Source organism: Pleurodeles waltl, chromosome 12 (assembly GCF_031143425.1).
Source record: "Pleurodeles waltl isolate 20211129_DDA chromosome 12, aPleWal1.hap1.20221129, whole genome shotgun sequence".
NCBI lineage: Eukaryota > Metazoa > Chordata > Amphibia > Caudata > Salamandridae > Pleurodeles > Pleurodeles waltl.
The window spans coordinates 420,931,380-420,937,582 of record NC_090451.1 but is presented as its reverse complement, the minus strand read 5'-3'; positions in this window follow the sequence as shown (position 1 = coordinate 420,937,582).

Genomic DNA, 6,203 nt, shown 5'->3' with positions numbered 1-6,203 from the left:
GCCCATCCAGCTCTGGGTAGGCCACTGCCATTATGCAAGCCTTCAGTGGGGTCAGGTTCCGACTGGCACCCCACCCTTGTTGGGAGGCCAACCCCACCTGGGCCTTCGTTATCTTCCGGGCCCAGCATCTCAGGTCCTCCCACCTTTTCCGACAGTGGGTGCTCAGCCTGCTGTAGACCCCCAGGGTCCGCATGCCCTTGGCGACGGCACACCACAATCCTGTCTTCTGATGGGTGCTGACCTGCAGAGGAAACACAGACAGGATGACACCATTAACCATACAAACCAGCCTGTCACACATATGGCCCACCAATCCCATTTCCATCTCCATTGGCAAACACATCACCCGGTGCCCAACAGGTGCACTACCCCCAGACATACCCCCCCAAATGACACAATGCTTGCACACACATCTCCATGCAAACTTGTCACGTGAATTGTGCCCAACGTGTACTAACCTGTTGGTCTGGGGGCCCGTACAGCTGTCCATACTGGGGTAGGACCCCATCCACCAAGCACTCCAACTTTTCCGAAGTGAAGGCAGGGGCCCTTTTCCCGGACAGAAACGACATGGCAGGATCAAGACACAGGTCACAGCAGCACACGCAGTGTAGGTTTTGTCCTGTGGAAAGTCAGGAATCAAGGGAGGTAAAAGATAGAAAATGGCGGTCACGTCCATGGTGGTGTACACCGTCACCACAGCTGGTGATCCCCATTGATCACTGTACTGCATATTAGCCAATGAGGAATTGCACGGCGGTGCAAGACCACTTTCAACCATGACGCCCAACGTCTGTGGATTTACCTCACTTCCACCTGTCACATAAATGCTCTATGTACACTGAGGTAGTGGTTCCATTGCTCAAATTGTGACAGCCTACTCACTTGTGTGTCCCTTAGATACCTACCACTTCTAATTAATAGGAGGAGGAGGCAAGCACCCATGTACAGACCCCTTGTGGACTTGGCTACACTGGAGGACAGGCACATTATACTGACCTATAGACTGGACAGGGCCACAGTCACAGAGCTGTATGCTCAATTGGAGCCCGATCTGATATCAGCTATCCGTCATCCCACTGCGATCCCCCCTCTTGTACAAGTTCTATCTGTGCTTCAGTTCATGGCAACTGGTTCTTTCCAAGTGACAGTGGGCTTGGCAGCAGGAATGTCACAGCCAATGTTCTCAATAGTGCTGGCAATCGTTTTGTCTGCCTTGGTCAAACATGTGTGCAGCTATATTGCTTTCCCCCAGGTGGAAGACTCGGCCACTGTGAAAACTGGATTCTATGCAATGGGACATATACCTAATATTATTGGGATGACTGATGGAACACAAATTGTGTTTGCCCCCAACCCCTGCCAGAATGAACAAGTGTTGAGAAATCAGAAGAGTTTTCACTCACTAAATGTCCAAATGGTGTGCCTGGCGGACCAATACATCTCCCACATCACTGCAAAATATCCTGAGTTGGTGCATGAAGCCTTTGTCCTGAGGAATAGCAGCATCCCAATGTGACAGCACAACTACAGAGGCACAGGGTGTGGCTAAAAGGTGAGCCTAAGTCCCAACCCAATGTATGTCAGTGTATGCCTTCAGGAGTTATCCCCATAGCATTGTGTGAGGCTGATGTTTGTCCCTCAATACTTGCAGGTGACTCTGGCTACCCAAACCTATTGTTGCTCATGACCCCTGTGAGGAATGCTAGGACAGGGGCTGAGAATCAGTATAATGATACACATGGGTGAACTAGGCGGATCATCAAATGAACCTTCACCCTCCTGAAGGCCAGCTCCAGATGCCTCCATCTGACAGGTGGATCCCTGTGCTACTCACCCGAGAAGGTCTACCAGGTAGTAGTAGCATGCTGCATGTTGCACAACCTGACCCTCAGACGATATGTGCCTTATCTTGATGAGGAGGAGGAGGAGATTGGAGATGCCCCTGTGGCAGCAGTGGACCCTGAGGACAGTGAGGATGAGGAGGCAGAGGACAAGGATGAGGACAACAGAACATCAGTTCTACGTCAATACTTCCAATGACACACAGGTGAGTCTGTGGAACTGACCATTCCTCTGACTATTGATGTTATCTGTGTGGCTGTAGCAGGATGGCATTAACTTCCTTTGCATCTCAACTTACAGTCACCTATGGCTTCTCATTTTGCAGATTTGGTGTTGTAATAACTATGTACTGATTAGGTGACTACAGACAGCGAAAGGTCATTATTTGTATGCTATCACAGTCTTCAGATCATTTGCACAAGATTTGACTGTTTCCATAATTGCTCATTTTCATTACATAAAACACTATCACTCAAGTTGTGTTCAAGGGTATTTATAGTAGTGCAAAATATAGACGGAAAAGTGCAATGGAATGGAGTGATGGTAGAGGTAAGTCCAAGGTATAGTTCCAGTCTGTTTGTAGCATAGGTGTAGGAAGTTGGCTCTGTATGTACTATTGCAAAGTAAGAAATAGCATGCACAGAGTCCAAGGTTCCCCTTAGAGGTAAGATAGTGGCAAAAAGAGATAATTCTAATGCTCTATTTTGTGGTACTGTGGTCGAGCAGTAGGCTTATCAGAGGGTAGTGTTAAGCGTTTGTTGTACACACACAGGCAATAAATGAGGAACACACACTCAGAGACAATTCCAGGCCAATAGGTTTTTGTATAGAAAAATATATTTTCTTAGTTTATTTTAAAAACCACAGGTTCAAGATTTACAAATAATACTTTAAATGAAAGGTATTTCACTTAGGAACTTTAGGAACTTTGAATTAGCAAAATGGCATATACAGTTTTCACACAAATGGCAATAAGCTATTTTAAAACTAGACACAGTGCAATTTTCAACAGTTCCTGGGGGAGGTAAGTGTTTGTTAGTTTTGCAGGTAAGTAAACCACCTACGGGGTTCAAAGTTGAGTCCAAGGTAGCCCACCGTTGGGGGTTCAGGGCAACCCCAAAGTTACCACACCAGCAGCTCAGGGCCGGTCAGGTGCAGAGGTCAAAGTGGTGCCCAAAACGCATAGGCTTCAATGGAGAAGGTATTGCCCCGGTTCCAATCTGCCAGCAGGAAAGTACCCGCGTCTTCGGAGGGCAGACCAGGGGGGGTTTGTAGGGCACCGGGGGGGGGACAAGTCAGCACAAAAAGTACACCCTCAACGGCATTGGGGCGGCCGGGTGCAGTGCACAAACAGGCGTCGGGTTCGCAATAGGTTTCAATGGGAGACCAAGGGGTCTCTTCAGCGATGCAGGCAGGCAAGGGGGGGCTCCTCGGGGTAGCCACCACCTAGGCAAGGGAGAGGGCCACTTGGGGGTCGCTCCTGCACTGGAGGTCGGATCCTTCAGGTCCTGGGGGCTGCAGGTGCAGTGTCTTTACCAGGCGTCGGGTCTTTGTAGCAGGCAGTCGCGGTCAGGGGGAGCCTTGGGATTCCCTCTGCAGGTGTCGCTGTGGGGGCTCAGGGGGGTCAACTCTGGCTACTCACGGTCTTGTAGTCGCCGGGGAGTCCTCCATGTGGTGTTTGTTCTCCACAAGTCGAGCCGGGGGCGTCGGGTGCAGAGTGCAAAGTCTCACGCTTCCGGCGGGAAACGTGTGTTGTTTCAAAGTTTCTTCTTTGTTGCAAAGTTGCAGTCTTTGGGGAACAGAGCCGCTGTCCTCGGGAGTTCTTGGTCCTTCTAGATGCAGGGTAGTCCTCTGAGTCTTCAGAGGTCGCTGGACCCTGTGGAACGCGTCGCTGGAGCAGTGTCTTTAGGGCCAAAGCAGTTGGTGTCTCCGTCTTCTCTGTAGGTTTTCAGCTCAGCAGTCCTTCTTCATCTTAGGTTGCAGGAATCTATCTTGCTGTGTTGTGGGAGCCCCTAAATACTCAATTTAGGGGTGTGTTTAGGTCTGGGGGGTTAGTAGCCAATGGCTACTAGCCCTGAGGGTGGCTACACCCTCTTTGTGCCTCCTCGCTGATGGGAGGGGGGCACATCCCTAATCCTATTGGGGGAATCCTCCATCTGCAAGATGGAGGATTTCTAAAAGTCAGAGTCACCTCAGCTCAGGACACCTTAGGGGCTGTCCTGACTGGCCAGTGACTCCTCCTTGTTATTCTCATTATCACCTCTGGCCTTGCCGCCAAAAGTGGGGCCGTGGCCGGAGGGGACGGGCAACTCCACTAGCTGGAGTTCCCTGGGGTGCTGTAACAAAGGGGGTGAGCCTTTGAGGCTCACCGCCAGGTGTTACAGTTTCTGCAGGGGGGAGGTGAGAAGCACCTCCACCCAGTACAGGCTTTGTTACTAGCCACAGAGTGACAAAGGCACTCTCCCCATGTGGCCAGCAACATGTCTGGTGTGTGGCAGGCTGCTAAAACTAGTCAGCCTACACGGGTAGTCGGTTAAGGTTTCAGGGGGCACCTCTAAGGTGCCCTCTGGGGTGTATGTTACAATAAAATGTACACTGGCATCAGTGTGCATTTATTGCACTGAGAAGTTTGATACCAAACTTCACAGTTTTCAGTGTAGCCATTATGGTGCTGTGGAGTTCGTGCATGACAGACTCCCAGACCATGTACTCTTATGGCTACCCTGCACTTACAATGTCTAAGGTTTTGCTTAGACACTGTAGGGGCACAGTGCTCATGCACTTATGCACTCACCTATGGTATAGGGCACCCTGCCTTAGGGCTGTAAGGCCTGCTAGAGGGGTGACTTATCTATACCTATAGGCAGTGTGAGGTTGGCATGGCACCCTGAGGGGAGTGCCATGTCGACTTAGTATTTTTATCCCCACTAGCACACACAAGCTGGCAAGCAGTGTGTCTGTGCTGAGTGAGGGGTCCCCAGGGTGGCATAAGACATGCTGCAGCCCTTAGAGACCTTCCCTGGCATCAGGGCCCTTGGTACCAGAGGTACCAGTTACAAGAGACTTACCTGGATGCCAGGGTGTGTCAATTGTGGAAACAAAGGTACAGGTTAGGGAAAGAACACTGGTGCTGGGGCCTGGTTAGCAGGCCTCAGCACACTTTCAAATCATAACTTGGCATCAGCAAAGGCAAAAAGTCAGGGGGTAACCATGCCAAATAGGCATTTCCTTACACAACCCCCCCCCCCAAACGAAAGAGGATGAGACTAACCTTTCCCAAGAGAGTCTTCATTTTCTAAGTGGAAGAACCTGGAATGGCCATCTGTATTGGCATGGGCAGTCCCAGGTCTGTGTTCCACTATTAAGTCCATTCCCTATAGGGAGATAGACCACCTCAACAGTTTTGGATTTTCACCTTTCATTTGCATTAGCCATCTGAGAGGTCGGTGGTCAGTTTGAACTAAAAAGTGAGTACCAAAGAGGTATGGTCTCAGCTTCTTCAGGGACCAAACCACAGCAAAGGCCTCCCTCTCAATGGCACTTCAACGCTGCTCCCTGGGGAGTAACCTCCTGCTAATGAAAGCAACAGGCTGGTCAAGGCCATCATCATTTGTTTGGGACAAAACTGCCCCTATCCCATGTTCAGAGGCATCAGTCTGCACAATGAACTGCTTGGAGTAATCTGGAGCTTTGAGAACTGGTGCTGTGCACATTGCTTGTTTCAGGGTGTCAGGCCTGTTGGCATTCTACAGTCCAGTTTACCTTCTTGGGCATTTTCTTAGAGGTAAGTTCTGTGAGGGCTGTCACTATAGATCCATATCCCTTCACAAACCTCCTGTAGTACCCAGTCAAGCCAAGCAATGCCCTGACTTGAGTCTGGGTTTTTGGAGCTGCCCAGTCCAGAATAGTCTGGATCTTAGGCTGGAGTGGATGAACTTGGCCTCCACCTACAAGGTGTCCCAAGTAAACCACAGTTCCCTGCCCTATCTGGCATTTGGATGCCTTGATAGAGAGGCCTGCTGCTTGCAGAGCCTTCAAAACCTTCTTCAGGTGGACCAGGTGATCCTGCCAGCTGGAGCCAAAGACAGCAATATCATCAAGATAAGCTGCACTAAAGGACTCCAAGCCAGCAAGGACTTGATTCACTAACCTTTGGAAGGTGGCAGATGCATTCTTTAAACCAAAGGGCATAACAGTAAACTGATAATGCCCATCAGGTGTGGAGAATACTGTCTTTTCTTTTGCTCCTGGTGCCATTTTGATTTGCCAGTACCCTGCTGTCAAGTCAAAGGTAGTTAAGTATTTGGCAGCACCTAGTTTGTCTATCAATTTGTCTGCCCTTGGAATGGGATGGGCAT